Source organism: Somniosus microcephalus, chromosome 3, assembly GCF_052327205.1.
Source record: "Somniosus microcephalus isolate GS21.2 chromosome 3, FLI_Smic_1.0, whole genome shotgun sequence".
NCBI classification, from domain to species: Eukaryota; Metazoa; Chordata; class Chondrichthyes; order Squaliformes; family Somniosidae; genus Somniosus; species Somniosus microcephalus.
Genome location: NC_140989.1, coordinates 143,987,750 through 144,015,655, shown reverse-complemented (window position 1 = coordinate 144,015,655; position 27,906 = coordinate 143,987,750). Strand labels below are relative to the sequence as shown.

General features: G+C 46.8%; 1 protein-coding gene across 10 annotated transcripts in view; it reads left to right on the top strand.

Annotated features, from left to right (window-relative positions):
• Positions 1-27,906, top strand: part of plcb1 (phospholipase C beta 1) — a 1,372,871-nt gene that overhangs the window by 6,328 nt on the left and 1,338,637 nt on the right. The window lies entirely within an intron of this gene.

Sequence of the window (27,906 nt, the reverse complement as noted above, 5' to 3'; positions counted from 1 at the left end):
GGATGTCCCCAGGCTGCGAATGAAAGCATTCATTTAGCTGAAGGACTACAAAAACTTTGAAAAGTATTTTGGGTGGTATGTGACATGTTTGTCGAACAATACTCTCTTATCAAAGAATTGATTGATAAATAAACAATTTCAGCTTTCAACCGTCTTACAGCCGAGTGCCACCTGCACCACCGTTACTGCATTGCTTCTGCGGAACATCTCCGTTCAGTCCGTAAGCGTGACCCTGAGTTTCCAGTCGCCTGTCACTTTAATTCTCCGCTCCACTCCCACTCTGATCTCTCCGTCCTCGGCCTTTTACACTTCCACTGAAGCTCAACGTAAGCTCGAGGAACAGCACCTCATCTCTCTATTAGGCACTTTACAGCCTTCTGGACTCAACATCGAGTTCAACACTTTCAGACTATAACCTCTGCCCCTCTGTTTTCTTTTTTCTCTCACATGGCAGCTGTTGATGATTCTGCCATTGCCATTTACACCTCATCTAGAGTCATTATTTATTTCATAACTTGTCCCCTTACCATCTCCTTTTGCCTTGCACCATCATCCCTTTTGTCTTTTAATCTCTCCCGCCTTCCATCCTATCACAGATCTTCCCTTTGTTCTTTCCTCCCCTCCTCCCTTTCCCTGCCCTACACTTGCTTAAAAATCTGTTACTTCTCCAACTTTTTCTAGTTCTGACGAAGGGTCATCGACCTGAAACATTAACTCTGTTTCTCTCTCTACAATGCTGCCTGACCTGCTGAGTGTTTCCAGCATTTTCTGTTGTTGCTGCATTGCTTCTGTTTACGTCCGCTGATAACATAGAAGATAGGAGCAGGAGTAGGCCATTCGGCCCCTCGATTCTGTTCCGCCATTTAATGAAATCACAGCTGATCATCCAAATTCAGTACCCTGTCCCTGCTTTCTCCCCATATCCCTTGATCCCTTTAGCCTTAAGAAATATATCTAACTCCTTCTTGAATATATTTAATGAATTGGCCTCCACTGCCTTCTGTGGTAGAGAATTCCACAGGTTCACCACTCTCTGGGTGAAGAAATTCCTCCTCATCTCAGTCCTAAATGGCTTACCTCTTATCCTTAGACTGTGACCCCTGGTTCTGGACTCCCCCGCCATCAGGAACATCCTTCCTGCATCTAGTCTGTCTAGCCCTGTTAGAATTTTATAAGTTTCAATGAGATCCCCTCTCATTCTTTCTTCTAAACTCTAGCGAATACAAGCCCAATCGACCCAATCTCTCTTCATACGTCATTCCTGCCATCCCAGGTATCAGTCTGGTGAATCTTCGCTGCACTCCCTCCATGGCAAGAACATCCTTCCTCAGATAAGGCGACCAAAACTGCACACAATATTCAAGGTGTAGTCTCGCCAAGGCCCTGTACAACTGCAGCAAGACATCCTTGCTCCTGTACTCGAATCCACTCGCTATGAAGGCCAACATACCATTTGCCTTCTTAACCGCCTGCTGCACCTGCATGCTTACCTTCAGCGACTGGTGCACAAGGACACCCAGGTCTCGTTGCACTTCCCCTTTTCCCAATCTATTGCCAGTCAGATAATAATCTGCCTTCCTGTTTTTGCCATCAAAGTGGATGACCTCGCACTTATCCACATTATACTGCATCTACCATATTACCCAACCTGTCCAAATCATACTGGAGTTTCTCTGTATTCTCCTCACAGCACACACGCCCACCCAGCTTTGTGTCATCTGCAAACTTGGAGATATTACATCTAGTTCCCTCGTCTAGTTCATTAATATATATTGTGAATAACTGGAGTCCTAGCACCGATCCCTGCAGTACCACATTAGTCACTGCCTGCCACTCGGAAAAAGACCCGTTTATTCCAACTCTTTGCTTCCTGTCTGCCAACCAGTTCTCTATCCAAGTCAGTACCTTACCCCCAATCCCATGTGCTTTAACTTTGCATGCAAATCTCTTATGCGGGACCTTATCGAAAGCCTTCTGAAAGTCCAAATACACCACATCCACTGGTTCTCCCTTATCTATAAAGAGAGGGATTTCTTTTAACTCTGAGAAACCAACATAAATAAATGGTTAAGATAAAAAGAAAAACTATGAATGTTGAAAATCTGAGGTAAAAATTAATCTTGACTTAAATGCAAAGGAGGTTGGTCAGCAAATAAAGGGTTACAGCCCAAAATGTTGATGGCCTTTCTCTTACAGAGGATTGCTGATGTGTGTTTTCTGTTTTTATTTCAGTAAATTATTATTTGAAAGCAAAAAATAGATTATTTAGTTGTCACATATTTCTATGGGATCCACCAGCAGGCTTGCAAGTGATGAGTCCCTACATTAGTTTAATGTGTGGTAGGAATGCAGTGATGTGCAATATACATTGCTTTCACTAATGTTATCTGTATCAGCAGTTAGCCTATGGTCAATTGGTGACATTTTTAATATAGTAAAGTACCTTATCTTTCTTCAGCATCTCAGTAGAATTCTTGTGGCATGAGATATAATAACACAATAGTCCTGATTTGGATGCAGGAACATTGGCCGAGAAATTCGTCTCGGACGGTGGCGCAAAACGGGCGGTATCGGATCGGCAGCTCGTTAGATTCCGTTCCATTGACTGTTCCGTTTTGGGCCACCACTCGAGACAAATTTTGAGGCCATTGTTTCTGGAGATTATTCAGTTGTCAATTTCCTAATGACTGGAGAGTCCAGCAATTACATCTGAAGAAAATGTTGGAAACTGTCAGATAAATCCTCAAAAATACAGCAGGATGCGAGCCAAGTATGGAGTGAATATTGACTCCTTAACTGACAGCCAGTGTAGTCAATCACATCAGCAGTTGACCGTGGATTGATCAGTTACTTACTGTGAGGTGCAGTTGAGACTTTACTTTTGGTAAACTGGGTTTTTGACATGTGTGAACACTCATCAGTATGCTTAAGGGACTTCAAACCAACCTGAAGTAAAAGTATACCCGAGTTTCTGTTTGCCTTATATAGAACATGCAGTCTCTCCTGTAGACACACCTCACTTACCCAAGTCCAATGAGCTTCAATACAGTTTGCAAGTGCCAAGGGTGAGCAGGGGTAATGCTGGAATTTAACCAGCAAAAACATTGCAGCTGTCCAGCGTAGAGCACTGGTAAGCTTCCCTCTGCTTGTCTAACTAGTCCCACCCTACCCACTCCCCAAAGCCTTTCCACCATCTACAAGGCACAAGTCAGGAGTGTGATGGAATACTCTCTACTTGCCTGGATGAGTGCAGCTCCAACAACACTCAAGAAGCTCAACACCATCCAGGACAAAGCAGCCCGCTTGATTGGCACCGCATCCACCACCTTACACATACACTCCCTCCACCACCGGCGTACCGTGGCTGCAGTGTGTACCATCTACAAGATGCACTGCAACAACTCGCCAAGGCTTCTTTGGCAGCACCTCCCAAACCCGCAACCTCTTCCACCTAGACGGACAAGGGCAGCAGGTGCATAGGAACACCACCACCTCCAAGTTCCCCTCCAAGTCACATACCATCCTGACTTGGAAGTATATCGCCGATCCTTCATCGTCGCTGGGTCAAAATCCTGTAACTCCCTCCCTAACGGCACTTCACCACACGGACTGCAGTGGTTCAAGAAGGTGGCTCAGCACCACCTTCTCAAGGGAAATTAGAGATGGGCAATAAATGGTGGCCTTGCCAGCGACGCCCACATCCCATAAACTAATAAAATAAAAGTTCAGGAGTGTCCAAGGTTTTTTGTCATCGTGGGCTGCTTAGATGTGTGGCATAGAGCCTCGTGGGATAAATATATATTTAAATCAACATTCCCATTAATTTGTAGGTACCATGAAACCATCAAACAGATCTAATGTCCTGGTTTAAGATTTGTCCATTGCAAACACTAAGGACAGCCCTTTGCAAGCGCCAGGTCCGCAACATTCAAATAGGACAAATCAGCAAAAAAACAAAAATAAAACAGAGTTAAGTTGGCTGGGCTGGGCTGTATTACAAAGTATTACAAAGTATTTACAGCACAGGAACAGGCTATTCGGCCCAACAGGTCTATGCCAGTGTTTATGTTCGACAAGATCCTCCTCCCACCCCTCTTCATCCAACCCACATCAACATATCCCTCTATTCTTTTCTCCCTTATGTGCTTATCTAGCTTCCTCTTAAATGCATCTATGCTATTCACTTCAACCACTTCCTGTGGTAGCAAGTTCCACATTCTAACCACTGTTTGGGTAAAGAAGTTTCTCCTGAATTCCCTAATGGATTTATTAGTGACTGTCATATATTTATGGCCCCTCGTTCTGGTCTCACCCGCAAGTGGAAATATCTTCTTTACGTCTACCCTATTAAACCCTTTCATCATCTTGAAGACCTCTAGCAGGTCACCCCTCAGTCTTCTCTTTTCTAGAGTCCTATTCAGTCTTTCCTGATAGGTATAACCTCTCAATTCTGGTATCATACTTTTTTGCACCTTCTCCAGTGCCTCTATATCCTTTTCATGATATCGAGCCTAGAACTGTTCACAGTACTCCAAGTGTGGTCTAACCAATGTTCGACACAAGTTTAAAATAACTTCTCTGTAATTCGGACACTCCTAGGTTGGGGCATTGGCTTGCGTAGTTATCTAGACCCAAGTGGGAAAATTCGTATTCCCCAGTGACAGCTCTGGCGCTCCAGCTTCCACTGATGAACCATGCTAGCTGGTCAGTTATCAATATTACTGCAGACTTGCCTGCCTCAGATAACCAAATCAGCCACATGAATTTGTCTTGGTTCCAATGTTCCATCACCAGCCATGACATCTTGGAGTCATCTGGCATGTAAAGGGACTTTGCTTGCCCACCTGCACCTCGCCCCACCACCCCCGCCCCTGCCCCCGCCCCCACCTCATAATCAAGATAATCACTACTTAATTGCTTGAAGAGAATACAGAATTGTACTGCAGAAATCAGAAAAGCTAAGTGGTTTATAGATAAATATAAAACAATTGACTAGAATGTGGAGCACAGAATGGCACATGACTTGTATTCAGATACTCTGTACCGTACTTGTCTGATCAGGTCACATATGTTACTGAGGTGTTCTGTCAGGGCATCATTCCTACATTACAAGCGACTACACTTCAAAAGTACATCATTGGCTGTAAAGCGCTTTGGAACGTCTTGAAGTCATAAAAGGTGCTATATAAATGCAAATTCTTTCTTTCTTTCATTGTGGCTGTAATTGAGGCAGATATATGAAAATAAAAATAGAGTGAATCAACAGCCAAATTTTCAAAAGTTACAATTTGGGAAACTTATGACATTGGAACCAATCAAAATAATTGCTTTTGGTCTGTCTATCTATTAATTTATTAATTTTGTCTGTCTATATATTAAATTCAATATGTGGGGCGTGCATTTCATTGAGAACTCATTATAACTACCTGCAGTACATGTTACTCCTGTAGGTGGTGCGGTGCTAGCTTTATTTCCATGTTAATGGCACACAATAGTTGATATTTTACACCTCCCTGTGATTACACACCAAGTTCCCTCAAGTCATTCAAAATATTTTGTTCAATCAACTTTTGATGCCCAGAGTAAGGATTTAATCCAAATCATTTGAAAAATTACATACTTCATAATAGCATAACAGCACCTGTGCGGGTCCGAGTGAGAGAGAGAAAGCAAAAAAGACAGACAGGAGGGCTGAAAATCTTGGACCCTGCTCCACTGCCGTAACAATGGCAGAGCAGGACTTCTGCTATGCTGGGCATTTGCACACCTGACTCTTGGAATTCCTGGTGTCAAGCGCTTAGAATCAAATGCACAAGTGCTCATGTCACTATTTGTGCAGCTGGCCATCCTCGAGGGGGGAGCATAAGAGCATAGGAACAGGAGTAGGCCACTCAGCCCCTCGAGCCTGTTCCATCATTCAATGAGATCATGACTGATCTGTATCTTAACTCCATCCACCCGCCTTGGCTCCATACCCTTTTATACCCTTAACTAGCAAAAATCTTTCGACTTCAGATTTCAAATTATTATTTGAGCTAGTATCTACTGCTTTCTGTGGGAGAGAGTTTCACACTTCTACTACCCTTTGCATGAAGTGTTTCCTAACTCGTCTCCTGACTGACCTGGCTCTGGTTTTAAGTTTATGTCCCCTTGTCCGAGACTCCCTCACCAGTGGAAAATGTTCCTCTCTATCTACCCTATCAATTCCTTTCAAAATCCTAAAAGCCTCAATTAAATCACCCCTTAGCCTTCTATATTCCAGGGAATACATGCCTAGTTTATGTAAAATCTCCTCATAATCTTAGGGAAGTGAATTGAAGTGCTTGCCAGCCTCTGCCCCAGTGCTGGCAGGTCCGACCAAGAACCTCTGGGGAGAGAAGTACCTGTAGACATTCAGTACATAGGAACATACATACAATGACAAACAGGAAAAGACACTCTGGTCCATCCAGCCTGTCCCAGACAATTGCGATACCTTGTGTATTACAATATATACACTCACCACCCCATCCAAAACCATGTAATCTCCTGGGAGAGGCGAAAAACTAGATAAAACCCTGGGCCAATTTGGAGAAAAAAACATCTAGGAAATTCCACTCTGACCCATCTAGGCCATCGAAACTAGTCCAGGAAATCACTCTGGCCCTGAAATACCTGAAGCACCTACCTTTATGACGCCCCAACCAGAAACAGGTCTAACTCTGGTTTGAAGGAATTCAGTGAATCGGCGTCCACCGCATGAGCCAGCAGCCTGATCTAGTGATCCACTATTCTCTGGGAAAAGAGCCACATCCTGACATTTAACTTAGATCTGGCCTTATACAACTTAAAATTGTGACCCCTGGTCCTGCTAACCTATTTAATTGGAACAAACTCAACTGGAACACATTGGGAACAACAACAAGAACTTGGATTCATATAGCGCCTTTAAGGGTATAAAATATTCCAAGGTGCTTCACAGCAGCAATTATCAAAAAAAAATCTGACACTGAGGCACATAAGGAAAACTTAGGACAGGTGACCAAAAGCTTGGTCAAAGAGGTAGGTTTTAAGAAGCATCTTAAAAGGAGGAGAGAGGTAGGGCTGGCAGGAATTCTGGCAGGTCATGTCATTTGGTCAGTCCTGCCTCCTTTCTTTGATGTTCCATTCAAAGCGAGCAGGCACTAGATCCACTTGGCCCTGCGCCCCTAGGAAACACTGGCCATATAATGCGGAGACTAATGTAAAAGAGTCCTGCCCCAAAATCCACCATCCTGGCCGCACAAGTTGCATCCAAATCCAATTTAAGTTGTGCAGTTTTTAAGGCCAGAATGTTTTTCCTCATTCTAATTTGATAGCTATTTTTAAAAAGAATTTTAATAGCAAACAGTGCATCTTTGAGGGAAATGGATGGGTGGGGGAGGGGGTGTGGGGGGGGGGGTGTGGCTGGCGGGATAGGTAAGTGGGTGGGGGAAGGAAACAGATTGCCCTTGTGAGAAATGAATGAGAGTAAAGGGGGTTAAGGGGGTGGTGAGTAGAAGTGGAATGAAGAGAAGGAGAGGATACAGGCATGTAGTTCAAGGGATAGGAGTTATGAGTAGTGATGGGAGTGAATGGGGTAGCGATGGGTGTTGGGTTGGTAGGAAGGGGAGGGGATAGTGGGAAGAGGAATGGGTAGGGGACCTGATAGGAGTGAAAGGATAGAGAAAGCATTAATGATGGGAAGGGAGCTGCTTTTCCCCGCAACCCTCGCTGGAAAATACTGCCTGCAGCCATTGGGGCCTGCACTCTCTGCCAAGCCATGCCACACGACATACCATCTCTCACCCAAAAGGAAGGAAGAAATAATGAAAATGAGAGCAAGAGAGAAGTAGAAGAAGACAGGACAGGGAGGAAAGCAACAAGAGCTAGGGAGAGAGAAACAGAAGAGAAATAGAAACAGAAGCAGAAGAGGAAAAACAGAGAGAAACAGCAACATGAAGATGAGAGAGATCGGTACGAGAGAGATCGTCTTCTGTGTATTGTGCCACAGGAGATTCCCTGGTATATAATTTGTCTTCATGGGTAGCTTATGTACTCATCACAGAAGCCAAAAATATTCAAAGAAGCCACCCTTATGAAATAATTAGTTGAGCCACCAGGGAATTAATTGTCATAATATCATCAGTTTATTAGCATACTACATTGTGGCCTGGCATGCGTACAGCTTGTTAAAGAAGGAGTGTCACCATCTGCAGCTCTTTTAAGAGAAGAAAATTAATCAAAGTTACAAAATGTTACCATCTGTACCTCTTAACATGAAGATATCCGATTTACTATTAATCGTGGTCCTTTTCGCTATTCCCACCTATTTTTGCTCATTTTCAAATATTTTTATTGAAATGCAAAGAGCAGTGACATCATTGGGGAACTGTTTTGGAGTAATCGGTGAGCCTGATAGCACACAGGCTGAATTTAAATACAGCAGTTAACCCAGAGTGCTCCTGTCACTTCAGCTGCATCTGTTAAAGGAGTGTTCTCGTGCATGGTCAAGCTCAGTAACTCCTACAAAACTGTTCCTCTGGTGCTGTCCTCAGCCGTATTTCAATTAAAATCCCCAAAATGTCGTTACAAATATCCTCCCCGGCATTTACAAATAGAAAGTTAAAGCTACTCCTAGTGCTTTGATTTCTTAAAGTACCATTGTTGACTAACATTTCGGGAAAGACATGAGAAGGCATCTTCGGTGAAACAAGTAAGTAGTCCAAATAGTAAAGGGGTGAGATTTTGGCACCATTTGTTCGGGGGCTTGATAGGTAAGAACTAAGGCCTAGAAATTGGGTTTTGGCTTAGCCAGGGCTTTAGCGCTGGAAATTAGTGCCGGCGCTAAGTCCCCTGCGCGCGCCAAAAATTCAGTGGCGCCGCGCCCAAACGGCTGCCGGCGCTACTGAAGGGTCTTAGCGCCTGGAAAAGGGCGCTAACTGCCGTTTCGCGCCGCAATTCCGGCGCTGCGGCACCCGATGCGGTGCGGCAGGCTGGGGAAGTGCAGGCCTCCTCCTTCCGTTAAGGAGGAGCTGCCTGCACCCGGCCGCGGCCCGCGCAAATCTGCTTAAAAATGAGCCCGGCACCTCGGACAAGTGCCGGGCTTGCATCTGTTCCGGGGGGGGTGGGGGAGAGAAGTCCGGGGAGGGAGCTGCGGGCAGGCGGCCGGCGGGAAAGCGGCCGGCCGCCGCGGGGCCTTTAATGCGCCGGCGCTAACTGCAGTAAGGCACCTCTGACAAAACGCTGGTTGCGGCTGCCACGGGCGAGGCGGCCGCAACTCAATTTCGGAGTTCGGGCGGGTTACCACGGCAACCGGGATGCTGCGCACACCGATGACGTCATCGGTGCCGGCACAGCGCTACCGGAGCAACGGCGATTTAGGGCCCCAGGGAATTTCACTACTGGCCATAACTCCGGCGCAAGGCCCTCTAGCGCCTCAATGAGGCGCTAAGGCTACTGAATTTTCAGCCGTAACAGTCAGAGTAAGAATGTTTTACACCTCGGGTTCAAGGTGCAAAAACGTGTTCAAGCTGTAGTGTCTGTTTTCCTGGGCCTTTTACATATTACTGTTGAAATACATTGCAACATAAAAATAAATTTCCCTTATTTTTTTTTATTCGTTCATGGGATGTGGGCATCGCTGGCAAGGCCACCATTTATTGTTCATCCCTAATTGCCGTTGAGGAGGTGGTGGTGAGCCGCCTTCTTGAACCGCTGCAGTCCGTGTGGTGAAGGTACTCCACAGTGCTGTTAGGGAGGGAGTTCCAGGATTTTGACACAGCGATGATGAAGGATCGGCGATATATTTCCAAGTCAGGATGGTGTGTGACTTGGAGGGGAATGTGGAAGTGGCGGTGTTCCCATGCACCTGCTGCCCTTGTCCTTCTAGGTGGTAGAGATCGCGGGTTTGGGAGGTGCTGCCGAAGAAGCCTTGACGAGTTGCTGCAGTGCATCTTGTAGATGGTACATGACATAAGTCAACTGAGCGGCCTGCGGGTGGCGCTGTCCAGGGAGAGTATAAATATTCGGGCATGGGCCCAGCTTGCGCGGGACATTCTTAACAGGAACTAGTGAAGGACACAACTAGACCTCCATGTTGTAAAACAGTTGATTAAAGCTTTGTTAACACTTAGACCAAGTGCCTAGTAGTTTTCTTATGTCAATTTAATCAACTGAAACTTGTTCCATGCTCTGAGTGATTTTGGGAACAGATGGCTACAACTCAAATGGTAGAATGGAACCAGACGTAGTAATCAATTCATCATGGAGAAACTAGTCAGACCCGCCCGTCTTGACCTGGACCCGAATTCACCTACAACTGCTAAGGTATGGAAACATTGGTATTGTACCTTCAGCAACTTCCTCGGGGCTTGTGGTGAGAATGTTCCTGATGAGTTACAAATGCTTGACTATATCGAAGACTGTGTAGACTATGACTCCGCTATCCAAATACTGCAGCAACTATATGTTAAGGCCCCAAATGAAATTTTTGCTCGGCACTTACTGGGCACAACTCGACAACAACCCAGGGTATCACTTGACAAATTCCTTCAAAAGCTTCGCAGGCTCAGGAAAGACTGTAATCTCAAAGCTGTCTCAGCTGAGCAGCACCAGGAGGAATTAATTCGTGATTCTTTTATTAATGGAATTGCGTCTCCCTTCATTTGCCAGCATCTGTTGGAGAATAAAACCCTCGAGTTACAAGCTGCCTATGACCAGGCATATTTTCTGGACTTAGCAAAAAAAAATGCAGATGCCTATCTTTTACCACATGCACAGACTGCTGCTATCACTCTTAGTGACTCCTCCGATAAGCCTCAGGCAGAAGCCCTTACTGATGACAACTCTATTCTAGCTGATGACGACCCTACCCTAGTGGCATCTTGGCAATCTAAAAGGAAGTGTTTCTTCTGTGGAGGTGCATTTCACTATAGAAAATTTTGTCCTGCTCATAATGCAACCTGCAATCATTGCAGTAAGAAAGGTCACTTTTCTAAAGTATGTCAGTCAAGACCCTCTCCTAGGGTTACAGCTGCCATCTATAAAACTGCTCCTTCCCCAAGAGCCACTACTAATGTTACAGCTGACAAGTATAAAACTGCCCCTCCTTCCATCACAGCTGTTTTTCCCCAAAGTCTGTCCCATGCAGCCACGAAGGTTTCGGTAAATGGACACATTTTGAGTGCACTAATCGACTCATGTAGCTCTGACAGCTTTATGAGTGAGCAGGCTGTCAGTAAGTTAAAACTGCGTATTTACCCCTCGGACAGGGAAATTGTGATGGCTCTGACGACACTGACCATCAACTCTTCCGGCTTTTGTCTTGTCGACCTTATTCTTAATGGCCGCACTTATTTTTCTACCCGGCTTGGGGTGCTCAAAAACCTATGCAGTGATGTGCTCCTGGGACAGGATTTCCCGAAGCAACACAAAAGACTCACTTTCGAGTTTGGAGGGTCAAAGCCGGAGCTTACTATTTCCAAAGCACCGTTTTGTGCGCTTTCGGCGGCTTTGCTCGACAAGCCCTCCTCGTTTGCCAATCTTTCCCCCCGATGTAAGCCCATAGTCACTATATTACGATGTTTCAGTCAAGATGATCTATTCTTTATCGAGCCAGAAATCTCTCGCCTTCTAGCGGACGGTATCATTGAGCCATGTTCATCTTCCTGGCGGGCTCAAGTCGTCGTTGTTAAAAATCATCTGAAGCCACACAAGAAATGTCTTTGCATCGATTACTCACAAACTATTAACCAGTATACCAACCTGGATGCCTACCCACTACCACGCATCGATGACATGGTCAATAACCTTGCCAACTACAGGGTATTTTCAACTTTTGACTTAAAGAGCCCATATCATCAAGTACTGTTAAAGGACTCTGACAAGAAGTATACGGCCTTTGAGGCCAACGGTCGGCTTTACCAGTTTTGTCGCCTTCCATTTGGGGTCACCAATGGGGTGGCCATCTTTCAATGGGCAATGGACAGCCTAGTCAAACAGGAGAACTTAACGGACACTTTTCTATATCTGGATAATATCACCATTGCTGGTCATGACCAGAAGGAGCACGATGCCAACCTCCAGAAATTTCTTGACGTTCTCCGTCGTCGCAACTTAACCTTAAATGTGTCCAAATCCATGAAATCAGTACCATCAGTCAACATCCTTGGCTACTGGGTGGGCAATGGTGTCATCAAACCGGATCCGGAATGACTTCGTCTGCTTCAGGAGCTCCCTCCTCCTACAAATCTCGGCTCTCTTCGTCGGGTCCTCGGCATGTTTGCCTATTATGCGCAGTGGATACCCCACTTTTCCGACAAGATCCAGCCCCTGCTTCACGCAAAGTCATTTCCGTTGGAGGCAACGGCTGTTTCAGCTTTCAACCTCCTCAAGCAACAACTGGAAAAAGCCACACTTCGTTCCATTGATGAAAATCTCCCTTTCGTGTTCGAGTGCGATGCATCAGAGGTGGCGATCTTGGCTACCTTGAATCAAGGTGGTCGACCCATTGCATTTCTGTCCAGAACTTTGCAGGGTAGCGAGCTCCATTAACCTCCTGTCGAGAAAGAGGCTACGGCTATCATCGAAGCAGTACGTAAATGGAGTCATTTTCTCACTCGTTGCCATTTCATGCTTATAACCGATCAGTGCTCCATGGCCTTTATGCTGGATAACTGGAAACGCACTAAGGTCAAGAATAACAAGATACTAGCTCTGGAGAATGGAATTGGCCACTTTTGGCTACACCATACATTATCGACCCGGCAAAGATAATGTGGCCCCGGATACCCTCACGCGTGCATTCTGCTCTTCCATGTCAACTTCGACTCTTGCGGATCTTCATACTGACTTATGCCATCCTGGCGTTACCCATATGTTACAGTTTGTGCGATCTAAAACTCTCCCATTTTCTACGGAAGACGTGAAAAGAACATTCTCCACTTGTAGAATTTGCGCGGAATTAAAACCGCAATTCTTCCATCTGTCGGATGGCTCGCTCATACACACTACACAGCCTATGCAGCAACTCAGCATTGACGTTAAAGGGCCACTGCCTTCTTCAACGCGAAACACCTACTTGCTTACTATGGTGGACGAATATTCATGCTTTCCCTTTGCTTTCCCCTGTCCCAATATGCTTACTTCCACAGTGAATGCCTTGATCAAGTCTTTTCCCTTTGCGGTATGGCCAATTTCATCCATTCTGACCGGGGTCTCTCCTTCATGTCAAGCGAACTCAAAGGTTATCTTTCCCAACGGGGAATCGCCACAAGTAAAACAACACTGTATCACCCTATTGGAAACAGACAGGTTGAGAGATACAACGCTATCATTTGGAACGCTGTTCATCTTGCACTGAGGTCACACAACCTATCAGACCAGCAGTGGGAAACTATGCTCCCTGACGCGTTGCATTCCATCAGGTCTCTCCTTTCTACATCCACCAATGTTACTCCTCACGAACGATTCTTCAGGTTCCAGCATCGCTCCACTCATGGGACATCCCTACCATCATGGTTGGCAGCTCCTGGCGCCATGCTGCTCCGAAGATTCGTCCGATCCTCCAAGAGTGATCCCCTCGTCGATTAAGTGGAACTAACAGATGTCAATCCTACATACACCTACTTGAGGTACCCTGATGACCGGGTGTCCACAGTTTCACTTAGGGATCTGGCTCCCTGCCCAACCGGTCCCACGGACCCAATCGATAAAGGGATCCGTAGTAACAATGTTGATACTCTGCACTCCTCTGAGGATGACGCCCTACCCGGGACATCAAGGGATCTGCCAGCTACTCCGCCGGGTCAACCCGGGGAACAGAGCGCTCCCCGGGGGATGACCATCCGAAGCCAGGACGCCAGTCAATCACCGACTATTGAGCAAGATGACGCTCCCCACCGGATGACCACCCGAAGCCAGGACACAAGTCAATCACCGACTACTGAGCAGGATGAAGCCAGCTCGGCACCTGTGGGGGCCCGCATCCGGAGTCACGATCTCCCCAGTCCCCCTCAGGTCGATCAAGGTGACACGGGCTCTGCCAGCCCGCCGGTACGAACCAAGTGACCCAGAGACCAAGACTCGGTCCGAGGAGACGTGCCTTCCAGCCACAAACGGAGATCCAAACGACTGCGGCTATTTGTAGTCCGATTAATCTGATAGAAGGAAGTCGCCGGACTACCAATCTTTCAGGCAGGAAGAATGACATGAATCAACTGAGCGGCCTGCGGGTGGCGCTGTCCAGGGAGAGTATAAATACTCGGGCACGGGCCCAGCTTGCGCAGGACATTCTTAACAGGAACTAGTGAAGGACACAACTAGACCTCCATGTTGTAAAACAGTTGATTAAAGCTTTGTTTAACGCTTAGACCAAGTGCCTAGTAGTTTACTTACGTCAGTGCACACTTATGCCACGTTGCGCCAGTGGTGGAGGGAGTGAATGGGGTGCCAATCAAGCGGGCATTTCATCCTGATGAAAGTTTCTTTGTAAACTATATTTACAACAACTTGTATTTATATAGCGCCTTTAGCATAGTAAAATGTCCCAAGGTGCTTCACAAGAGCATTACCTGACAACATTTTTTTGTTGAAGTAATCCAGCTAATCAGTAGTAGCTTCAAATCAGATGCAGTAAAAGTGGCACACTGGGTTTTCCATAGCCTGTTTTTAATAGCAAGTTTACTTGCTGGCTGCATGCGACTCACGCAAAGAGCAGGCATCACTATCACAGGTCTTAATGTATTATGAAAGCAGCTATTTGCAGTTCACATTACCTGTTAACTTTAGTATCTGTTAGTGGCAACTAAACTCTGTTTGTAGTTATGTATTGATTGTGAATAAATGTGCATTGAAGCCTATACATCAACTTAGTGGTTTGCACATTATTCTTTCTTTTGTTGTCAGATACTGGAACTGCAATTGGTATGGATGAAAATGTTTAGCCACTGAAGACCAGAGCGAATTAGTGGCACTCAGCACCAGAAGTGACATGTACATGTTTCAATACCTGGTTGCTGTTGTTCACACAACATAAGCACTTGCACTAAAGCCTCACTGAACAGGCCATTTGAAGGGTTACAAGACAGATATCCTAGTATGTGCGCTCAAAATGAAACACCCCAGCGTCTACCTGCTTAAAATCTCAGTCATCGGAGGTCTGAGTTTACAGACACATTCATTTGACCCACAAATAAGACACAGGGAAGTGTTTTTTTTGTTGGTATTCCACTAATATAATCCTCAGTCAGGTACCTGATTTAAAGTATGAAAGTACCTCTGATGGCAAGCTGTCAGTGGAGGCATCTCCATAGAACAAACAAGGCAGCAGACATGCCTCCAAATGCAGAACACCAGCATTTGGGGTGGTTTCACTTCCTGTCTCCAGGAATAAGACAAGAAAACATTAGAAAGAAAGAACTTGCATTTATATAGTGCTTTTCACAACCTCAGGACATCCCAAAGCGCTTTACAGCCAGTTAGGTACTTTTGAAGTGCAGTCACTGTTATAATGTAGGAAACACAGCAGCCAATTTACGCACTGCAAGCTCCCACAAACAGCAATGAGATAATGACCAAATAATCTGTTTTAGAGATGTTGCTGGAGGGATAAATATTGGCCAGGCCACCAGGGATAACTCCCCTTCTCTTCTTCGAATACTGCCATGGGATTTTTTTATGTCCACCTGAGAGAGCAGACAGGACCTCTGTAATGTAATGACCTTATGCGATCCGCCCAGCCGTCGAAGCAGAGCTGGAGAGTCTGGAACCTTCAGATGTATTGTCCAAGGTAGACTGGAGCGAGTGGGCTACACCCATCGTCCCTGTGATGAAAAAGTCATTGGGCAGCACGCCTGGGGAACCAAGGAAGGTTCGCATCAGTGGGGACTTTAAGGTAACAGTGAACCCGGTCCTTCACACTGTACAATATCCACTTCCGCAGATTGAAGATATTTTCGCCTCGCTATCTGGAGGGAAACGCTTCACTAAGATTGATCTGGCCCAGGCGTATCTGCAAATGGAGGTAGAAGAAGCATCAAAAAAATACCTCACAATCAACACCCATAAAGGTCTCTACCAATACCAATATTCGGGGTAGCATCAGCTCCGGCTATTTGGCAGAGCGCAATGGAACAAGTCCTGCAAGGGATCCCAGGGACCCAGTGTTATTTGGACGACATCCTGGTCACGGGCGAAAATGACAGTGATCACCTTACCAACCTGGAGCAGGTGCTCACTAGACTGCAGGAATATGGGCTCCGAGCTAACCGCCCCAAATGCGAGTTTTTTAGAAAACAGATCTCGTATTGTGGCCACGTTATCAATAAAGAGGGGTTACATAAGTCCCCAGAGAAGATTGAGGCAGTAGTCAAGGCTCCAGCACCGGAAAATGTGTCACAACTGAGGTCGTTCCTCGGGCTGGTAAACTACTACCATAAGTTCTTGCCAAATTTGTCTACAATACTACACCCACTGAACACCCTACTGCAAACTGGGGTGCCATGGAAGTGGAGTGATGAATGTAGATGAGCTTTCCAGAAGAGCAAAACACTAATCACATCGAAAGAGCTATTGGCCCATTACAACCCGGCATTACCAATTCGGTTGGCATGTGATGCGTCACCCTACGGCATTGGAGCGGTGCTGTCGCACAAATTCTCGGACGGCTCAGAGAGGCCAATAGCCTTTGCGTCACGATCACTAACCTCAACCGAGCATAACTACGCCCAAATTGACAGGGAGGCCCTCAGCCTAGTGTGGGGAGTGAAAAAGTTCAATCACTATCTGCACGGGCAGAAGTTCACCATGCTGACCAGATCCTAGAGTCACAGGAACAAGTCAACCCCATGCCTCACCCATACGTACCTGGTGATGAACCAACCGACGACAGGGAGCCAGAATCGCCTCCGCACCAAGAGCAAGACACTCGGGAAAGGCGCTATCCAGAAAGGATCAGGAAGCCTCCCCAAGACTGAATTTATAAATGGACTATTTTCAGCTAATGTTGCATGTTAAAAGTGTTAATTGTAATTACTTTGATATTTAATTGTTAAATGAGTGTTATGGTACTGTTAATCTAAAAGGGGAGGAATTGTAATGTATGTACCTTTAAGGGGAGAACTACTTTTTACAGCTCCTGTATACTGTAGCACCGGCAGTGACCACACCTGTATATAAACCCTGAGTAGTGATCTGTACAATTAGTTCTAGAGTAACCCTCATTCTGTAAACACCTGTTGAATCGTTCTCTGCAGTCTTTTGTCTGATTATTGAAGGACACAACATTAAGATACACGGATCTAACAACCTCAGTTTACCATCTCATCTGAAAGACGGCACCTCCGACAGTACAGCACTCCCTCAGTACTGCACTGGAGTGTCAGTACAGACTTTGTGCTCAAGTCTCTGGAGCGGGTCTTGAACCCACAACCCGCTGACTCAGAGGCAAGAAGCACAGCTAACACCTAATGTAAATGGGTGCTGGAGCTGCTATTTTGCTCTGGCCCTGGGAAGGTCTGCAGCCACAAGCACAAAGTTGTAAACCACGACTTTTAAACAACTTGTGCACATCAAAATTACATACTTACAGTTGTTTCATTGTTGCCACCACGCCCCACCGTTTGAGGAACTGTGCAGCCTCCCCACATTGTGGGGAATCTTCCACTGTGTTACTCACTGAAGTAATTGGAGATCCAATGTGACATGCTGAAAATTGTATTCCAAAGAAAGGAAAATTGAGGATAAATATCTAATAAGACTGTCCCAGAAACTGTTGGGAAATGCATGCTTTAGAGTTATATTTTTTCAGATTACAAGTTTAATTAGACTAGCCAGGTGCCAGCCTTTACTCAATGTGTGGCACACTCGCCTCTGAATTCGAAGATTGTGGGTTCAAACCCCACGCCAGAGACTTGAGCACATAATCTAGGCTGCCACTTCAGCGCAGTACTGAGGGAGTGACGTCTTTCAGATGAGACATCAAACCGAGGCCCATACTGATGTCTGCCCTCTCAGGTGGATGTAGAAGATCCCATGGCACTATTCGAAGAACAGCAAAGGAGTTTGCCCCAGTGTCCTGGCCAATATGTAGCCCTCAACCAACATCGTTAAAAGAAAACAGATTATCTGGTCATTATCACATTGCTGTTTGTGGGAGCTTGCTGTGTGCAAATTGACTGCCGCGTTTCCTACATTACAACAGAGACTGCACTTCAAAAGTACTCCATTGGCTGTAAAGCGCTTTGGGACATTCTGAGGTCATTAAACACGCTATATTATTGCATTTCTTTCATAGAAGCTAATGCAATCAAGTTGATTATGTGACTTGGAAGTACTGAGTGTTTCGAGTTTTGTTGAAGATATATCTGTGCATTAGTTCAGTCTGGTGTAGCATTTGATCACTGTGGTCAAAAGTTTATATCTGTAAATAAATATTGATGTCTGTCCAAGTTACAGGCTTCCAAAAGGGCCATGCACTTAAAGCTTAGCATTAGGCCATATTAACATAACAAAGAATGCACTTGAAAACAAATGGCAGCATTTGGCTATTGGAACCTCACGTAGCTGATTGTAATGTCAATTTCATACATTGCATAAAATATGCAAAGGAAACAATTAGGAAGAAGTTCAAAGTTATTTGAAAATAATATAGGGCTTCCTACATATACACTATATATACTGGTACTTCTTAAGAGATATGCTGTAGAAATTTGGGCCAAGTCATTACGGCAGGACAGCACCTCTGCATGCCAGTCTGGCCTCACTGTCAATGACTCAGACCCAAATCCCAGGGACAGGTAATTTAGATATTAGTAGTTGGCACCTACACCAATACTGGAGCTACTCGGGGGGCCAGCACACAAACTTGGTGGATTTTTGCAATGGTGACTTGGTGCTTTGGTGCGTATTGGGGAGGGAGGAAACAGGCTGGCCTAACTAAAGGCCTTACTGGCCCAAACTTTCTTTGCTGCTGCTCCCTTGCTGGTAGGCCCCATATTCTCTTGAATGCGGCATTATAGAGCCCTGTATGGTAAGTATGCCTGCTTCTTGCAAGTGCACTTTACTGCTAGCTGTTTAGGAGTAACTGTCAGGATTTCTGCAGGAGTTTGGGATCCTGCCTGACATGCCCCCAAAAGTGACATTGGGATAGAAAGGGAGAGTTGGGTGGATGAGTTGCCTGACCTACCCCCCACCCCCCATCAGAATTTCTCTTGGGAGTGACTAAGGGCAGAAACCCGGTGGAAACAGGTTCCAAACAATTCCCTGTCCCCACGCTCCTGGATGTAGGATGTTCTCAATTATGTATAGTTAGACATTATCTCTATGATCAGTAGGAATTGCATTTCCAACAGATTAGACCAGTGCCAACCCAGAGTGAATCTCATCTCTACTGGTCATGTTAACTCTATCTCTCTCACTCAGTAATAACAGAGGTCTTTCTAAATGTGAAAAATCTCTACATCTTTTCACTTTCATTCTCTATTCTTTCATTCTCCTCTGACTCTTTCATTCTGTTTAAACTTGCTCTCTCTTTCCTTACCTGTTTGTTTTGCTGTCTGTTACTATTTCTCTTTTATTTCACATTGCCATCTCTGTTCACCTTTTTCTGTTTTACAGCTCTGTCATCCAGCTTTATAATTCATCTCTCTGCTCTATGATAAAGACCACTTCAACCCAAAGTCAACCCATCAACTTAGGTGCATGAACATTACTGTCTGATGATTTTACATGTTACAGATTCCACAGCTACTATAGTACCCCTTTATAAATATTTAAACTTTACTCTTTATTTTAACTGTAGGACAAATATCAAAGAACCACCGAGATCAATGCCAACATTGATTTTTCATTATTTACACCAGCTAAGTTTTAGTTTTTTTAACTAACGGTGCAAAATGTCTAAAATAATAGAAGCAGTGATATAAAGACAGATGGGCAGGGGCAGGAAGTCGCAAGTTCTTTGAGTCCTCACTGGCATGAAGCAATTATTCACGTGCTGTCTGTTTAGGAGAACAGAGCTGTGCAGCACACATATGTGGATTGAAAATATAGCTATGGTGAAACAACAGAATATTGACTGAATTAAATCAGGTCCCAGCCTTGATTCCAGAATTAACTATTCACACACTTCAGGGACAATCACATTCAATATTTGATGACATATTGTTTCTTTTTTGCACTGTTTGGCATTTTACTGCAATGATTGACATGTCTACGCCACACACAATCACAACCACGGCATGATTGGCCTAATAGACAGGGAGAGATTTTGGGCAGAATAGCACAAATCTAAAAAATAAAAATCATATTGAAGCCACTTCAGTGGCGGAAATTTTATATACTTTGAAATCTTCTAACACACACATGGGCACACACACACATGGACACACATATGGGTGTGCACCCACACACGCACGTGGGCACACGCACGCACACGGGCACTCGTGCACACACACATACATGGGCACACACACACATATGGGCACACATGGGCACACACACACGGACACACACATGGACACACGCACATGGACACACACACATATGGACACACACATGAGCACACACACACATACATGGACACATACACAGATGGGCTCACATGTGCACAGGGACATGCACATACACAGAGTTAAGGAGTTCAATTAGATTATTTGTCAACAAGTAAAGAAGAGCTCAAAAGGAGTGCAGCAAGAAATCAGTTGATGAGTCGGACACACTTCAGAGATCGGGTAGTGCGGAGAGTACGAATACTGATCTTTCACTTCTGAAACCTCAGTTTGAACTTTGCTCAGACAGAAGGGAAGGTGGCCCTCTCTTACTGTCTCTGTGACATCTGGTCCTAAGCAAAATAAGTTTAGGCAGTCTCATTAATCAAGTTGCCATTAGACAGGCATCCACAGCAAAATCTGTCCATCACTTTGTCACAAATTGCAACTAATTCAGCAAACTTGCTCTGAGAGGCTTCAAACAAAGAGAGAAGCCAAACATGGAGAGTGTCATCAATTAAAAAAAGGCAGATAGGTCTATTAGGAATTATCTGATTTAGAATTCAAGAATTGGTTGCAGTGAGCTTTTTGTTGCACCTGATGCCAACCTGGGAGTGCTTGATACCATAATTAGAAGCAGAGAGGAAACATTACTGCATTTGCAATGTGCATGCTGCTGTTCCCCATAATTATATTGGTAATATAAAATACATGGGGAGAAGATTTCTACTTCTTGCTATTTATATTGTTCTGAATGCATTATTTGTATGCGAGTGTATAAAAAGTGTATTTACTATTTCACCTTCAGTGGCCTGCTGCTTAGGTAGCTGCTCTTTAACTTTAGGTGGAGGGAGCGCTTATATAGCAGGCTTATTCCACTCACCACTCCTCAAAGCTCAACTCCAGTGAACAGCTCATGAACGATATCCCCTAAGACCAGTCCATCCTCCAGGTTGAAGTAGCCTTTCTGGTCAATAATGGGGCAGGAATTGGTCCTTGTCGCGCCCCTTATTCGGGCAGAAAACCGATGCAAAAAGAACCAATTTCATGGCATAATGTCCCATGATGGATCTGCGCCTGTGTCACAGTTGCCGCCATATTGGTTAAGGCGGCTTTGCAGGCATCCTGGGTGGCCACCCAAAACAGGCACTAGGACCTGGTTTAGGCCACCTTGCAGAAACTGGTTTGGATTGAGCAGATTCTTCAACAGCAGCTGTAGCCTAAGCGGCAGCCAACTCCAGCAGGTAAGTTTACATTAAAAATAAATAAATAGAAAGTGTTCCTGGCCGGGGTGCCCACCGACGATACAGCGTTGTAATGGGCCCAAAAACTGATGTGGGTAAAAAAGTCAAAAATTGAAGATACTGTGGCGGAGCCACCAAAGGACTCAGAGCGGTTGTACATAATTCCTTTAACAGCAATGTAGTTACTGTCTGTGCCTGTACCTTTAATTATACTGTTTGACTGTACAATACCTAGTTACCTTTACAGCACGTGATGACGTCATGCCGTTAGTCACGTGATGCCCCAATGGCGGGAAGAACGTGATGACGTCATGACGTCACTCTCCTGATCAGGGCATCAGTCCTCGTGGAACCCTCAAGGAGAGTAAACCTGTTATTGATGTGCCCTAGCAGTTTCCAGTTTAAACTCATTTGATTTCATTAAAGTTCATTAATTTAATTACCTGAGTCGAACTCAGTCTTTTTGATAGGAACCTCCGTTCCTACATTGGTGACCTCGACTTCTACGAACGATTTTCGTGGAAGATTCGACATGGACACGAACGCCGTCATGCTGAAACTGCCACAGTTCTGGGAGCAACAACCAGACGCCTGGTTCATCCAGGCTGAAGCCCAGTTCGCCATTCAGAACATCAACGCGGATCAGACCCGTTATTATTACGTGGTCTCCGCCCTCGACAGCGTAACTGCATCACGGATCATCAGCCTCATCGGTAGTCCTCCTACTGACAGCAAGTATGATGCAATTAAGGTGCGGTTGCTTCAGGTTTTCAGGCTATCAAAGTCGGAGCGTACTCGCCGGCCTATCACGCTGCCCAGCCTCGGGGACTCCAAACCGTCCGAGCTCATGAGCCAAATGCTCACGCTCTTGGGTGCTGAACCGGACTGTTTCATCTTCCGGGAGCTTTTCCTCTATCAACTGCCTGAACAGGTTCAGGCTGCCCTGGCCAGCTCCGACATTACTGACTGCGCCAAGCTTGCGGCCGAAGCCGATAAGATTTTCACGGTTACCCAGCAGTGCTGCGCGGCCACGAGGCGCCCACCCCCCATAGACGCGGTCCCGGTTTCTCCTACAGCGGGCTGGTGCTCCTACCACAACCGTTTTGGCGCGAAAGCACGATGCTGCCGTTCCCCCTGCAGTTTTTCGCCAAAAAAAAAACAAGAAGGCGCAGGCGGCGTCCCTGGCGATGGATGACCAAGTCTAACGGGCGTTCAGCGGCGGCGATGGCCGTCGGTTCTATGGGGAAACTCCTCTATATCACCGATTCCCTCTCGGGCCGCCGTTTCCTTTGTGACACCGGGGCGCAGTGTAGCATTCTACCCGCGTCGAAGCTCGACACGCAGACTGGGAACCTCGGTTTTTCCCTCGTAGCGGCTAATGGCGCAGCTATTCGAACGTTCCGGAAGCGGCGGGTCGAAGTCTGTTTCGGCGATCAGCGCTTCTTTTGGGATTTCGTCACAGCTACAGTCTCACAGCCTATCCTAGGGGCAGATTTTCTGTGTGCCAACAGCCTGCTAGTCGATGTCCGACACCGCCGGCTGATCGACGCGGCCACCTTCCACTCGATCCCGTGCTTCCACGGTACCTCTGTGGCGCGCTCCATTGCCTGTGCTTTCCCTCCTCCAGATGACTTCACGCGGCTCCTTGAGGAGTTTCCGGAGCTGACAAGGCCCACCTTCTCCTCTTCAGCGACGAAACATGGTGTTGAACATCACATCACCACTACTGGCTCCCCGGTTTATGCGCGGGCTAGAAGGCTCGAACCCGGCAAGCTTGCAGCTGCGAAGGCGGAGTTCGCCACAATGGAGCGGCTTGGCATCATTAGGCGATCGAAGAGTCCCTGGTCTTCGCCTCTCCACATCGTGCCGAAACCAGGCGGCGGCTGGCGGCCATGCGGTGACTACCGACGCCGCAACGACGCCACCACTCTGGATCGGTACCCGATCCCGCATATCCAGGACTTCTCGGCCCACTTGGCGGGAAATACTATCTTCTCTAAAGTCGACCTCGTCCGTGGATATCACCAGGTTCCAGTGCACCCACAAGACATCCCGAAAACCACAGTCATCACCCCTTTTGGCCTCTTTGAGTTCCTGCGGATGTCGCTTGGCTTAAAGAACGCAGCACAGGCGTTCCAGCGTTTAATGGACTCCATTCTTCGAGACCTGCGTTTCCTTTTCGTCTACCTTGACGACATACTCATCGCCAGTGCCAGCAAGGAGGAGCACATCTCCCATTTGCATTCCCTCTTTACGCGCCTCAGCCAGCACGGTTTAATCATCAACCCGGCCAAGTGCCAGTTCGGCCTGCAACAAATCGACTTCCTGGGACACCGCATAACATCGGACGGCGCCGTCCCTTTGTCAACGAAGGTTGAGGCGGTTACTTCTTTCCCGCGGCCGTCGACAGTCAAGGCCTTGCAGGAGTTCCTGGGGATGGTCAACTTCTACCACCGTTTCGTCCCCAAGGCGGCTCAACTCATGCAACCCTTGTTCGGGGCCCTCAAGGGCAAGTCCGGTAAAGACCCAATCAGCTGGACAGCTGAAATGCTCCAGGCATTCGGCGACACCAAGAATGCTTTGGCCAACGCAACCATGCTGGCACACCCACTTCCAGGTGCTACTATCGCCCTTACCACCGACACGTCAGACTACGCCATCAGTGCGGTGCAAGAACAATGGGTCAACGACACGTGGCAACCGCTGGCGTTTTTCAGCCGTCAATTGCGAACAAATGAAAAAAAGTACAGCACCTTCGATAGGGAACTACTGGCCCTTTTCCTCGCCATTCGCCATTTCCGGTTTTTATTGGAGGGGCACCCCTTCACGACTTTTGTCGACCACAAACTCCTTACGTTCGCCATGGCCAAGACCACCAAACCGTGGTCCACTCGTCAACAACGTCACTTGACGTTCATTTCCGAATTTACCACGGACATTCAACATGTGTCTGGTAAGGACAACCTGGTGGCAGATTGCCTCTCCCGTGCGACGGTCCACGCGGTGCACCTGGGAATCGACTACACCCTCATGGGGGCAGATCAGGTTTCGGATTCGGAGGTCCAATCATATCGAACCGTTCCCTCTAGCTTCCAAGCGACCGTCGTCGTCTTCTAGGCCGCAGGTGCCACACTCCTTTGCGACGTTTCCATGGGTGTTCCTCATCCCATAGTGCCAGTCGCATGGCGCCGGAGGGTTTTTGATGCCATACACGGGTTGTCGCACCCAGGGATGAAGGCTTCGCAACGGCTTATGTCAGCCAAGTCCGTCTGGAAAGGTATGCACATCGATGTCCGTGACTGGGCTAATACCTGCATCGTATGCCAGAAGGCCAAAGTCCAGCGTCATGTCAAGGCTCCAGTGGCTGCGTTCACTGTTCTGGAGCGTCGTTTCGACCACGTGCATGTGGACCTCGTGGGGCCGCTTCCGCCTTCTCAGGGTTATACTCATCTCCTCACCATAGTGGACCGCACCACTAGGTGGCCAGAGGCAATTCCTTTGGTTTCCACCACGTCGGCAGATGTTGCTAGAGCTTTCATCTCCTGTTGGGTCGCCCGTTTCGGGGTACTGGTGGATATCTCCTCTGACCGCGGGCCACAATTTTCCTCGGATCTTTGGAACGCTGTGGCTCAGGGGCTCGGTACCAAGCTTCATCGCACCACCGCCTAGCATCCGCAGGCAAACGGCCTTTGCGAGCGATTCCACAGGTCGCTTAAAGCCTCTCTTTGGGCCAGTCTTCAAGGCGCGGGGTGGGTGGACAGACTCCCATGGGTCCTGTTGGGTCTCCGTACGACGCCCAAAGATGATCTACAATCATCTTCGGCGAACTCGTCTATGGCCAGCCGCTCCGTGTACCAGGAGATTTCCTCCCTTCTCCCACAGAGCCATGGTCCGCCTCCCGGCAACTCGTTCGCTACCAGGAAGCGGCCAGATGCTTTGCCCCGATACCTACATCCAATCATGGTTTGCAGACCTCCTACGTGCCACCGGAACTGAAGAATGCGGAGTATGTCTTCATCCGACACAACGCGCACCGGGATCCACTCAAGCCCCCTTACACTGGTCCTTTCTGCGTCATTGAACCGGGTGACAAATCCTTTTTGGTCGACGTTGGAGGGAAACCAGATCACATCTCGGTGGACCGCTTGAAGCCGGCTCACCTGGACCTGGACCACCCTGTCGTAGTTGCCCAACCACCCAAATGTGGCCGACCGCCCGTTGCCGCCGCACCTGATCAACCAAAGCCGCCTGACAACTCGACTGCGCTCGCCGCGCCTGTTCAGCCGCCACCGACTGCCAACGCGTCCGCCGGTCGTTAACTTCCTCTACCAGGGTATCGAAGTCGATCGGACAGGCTCATCAGGCCTCCTCCTCGCCTCACCTTTTCTGTTAAAGACAATTCTGGGGGGGGCGCATGTGGTGGAGCCACCAAAGGACTCAGAGCGGTTGTACATAATTCCTTTAACAGCAATGTAGTTACTGTCTGTGCCTGTACCTTTAATTACACTGTTTGACTGTACAATACCTAGTTACCTTTACAGCACGTGATGATGTCATGCCGTTAGTCACGTGATGCCCCAATGGCGGGAAGAACGTGATGACGTCATGACATCACTCTCCTGATCAGGGGATCAGTCCTCATGGAGCCCTCAAGGAGAGTAGACCTGTTATTGATGTGTCCTAGCAGTTTCCAGTTTAAACTCGTTTGATTTCATTAAAGTTCATTAATTTAATTACCTGAGTCGAACTCAGTCTTTTTGATAGGAACCTCCGTTCCTACAATACAAGCTTTATTTGTAGCACAAAGGAAAAATAAGGAACCCATGAGGCTACATTTAAGTATTGGATGTTGTAATGCTATCACATTACAGCCATTGGGAAGCCTTGCTTTGCAGCAAATGTCTGGTAAGATCTGTACTCAAGTCTTGGCTTTTCCTTTTGGAGCCAGCTCAGTGGGAGATTTTTAGATTTTGGCCAATAATTTGAAATGGATGTAGGACATTAGTACTAATGTATTAGTCTACAAGTAAAAAAAAACACAGAAGTGGGGTAAGAGAAGGATAGGGGATAAAATTTAGGGGCAGAGCAAAAATGAATAAAAGAAAATTAGAACTAAAAATAAATAACAAAGACAAATAATTCAAAAGAAAATGTTGAAGGAAGAAAAGAGGACTAAAAGAGAAAGTAAGTACAGGTATAAGAGATAGTTCTTTCAATGGAATGTGCTCCTCTCCCATCTGGTTTAAAAAAGAATTGCTAACAACAACAATAACTTGTATTTATGTGGCGCCTTAACATAGTAAAACGTCCCAAGGCGTTTCACAGGAGTGTTATAAAACAAAATTTGACTCCGAGCCACATAAGGAGAAATTAGGGAAGGGGACCAAAAGCTTGGTCAAACAGGTAGGTTTTATGGAACGTCTTAAAGGAGGAAAGAGAGGTCGAGAGGCAGAGAGGTTTAGGGAGGGAATTCCAGAGCTTAGGGCCTTGGCAGCTGAAGGCACAGCCACCAATGGTGGAGTGATTAAAATCAGGGATGCTCAAGAGGAGCGCATCTCAGAGGGTTCACAGAATCACAGAAACCCCACAGTGCAGATAGAGGCCATTTCGGCCCATCGAGCCTGCACCGACACATATCCCACCCGATCCCCGTAACCCCACGTATTTAATCCCCCTAACACTAAGGGTCAATTTATCATAGCCAATCATCCTAACCCACACATCTTTGGACTGTGGGAGGAAACCGGAGCACCCGGAGGAAACCCACGCAAACACGGGGAGAATGTGCAAACTCCACACAGACAGTCACCCGAGGCCGGATTCGAACCCGGGTCCCTGGCGCTGTGAGGCAACAGTGCTAACCACTATGCCACCGTGCTGTAGGGCTGGAGGAGATTACAGAGATAGGGAGGGGTGAGGCCATGGAGGGATTTGAAAACAAGGATGAGAATGTTAAAACCAAGGCGTTGCTTAACCGGGAGCCAATGTAGGTCAGCGAGCTCACGGGTGATGGGTGAACGGGACGTGGTGTGAGTTAGGACATGAGCAGCTGAGTTTTGGGTGACTTCAAGTTTACAGAGGGTAGAATGTGGGAGGCCGGCCAGGAGTGTGTCAGAATAGTTAAGTCTAGAGGCAACAAAGGCATGGATGAGGGTTTCAGTAGAAGATGAGCTGAG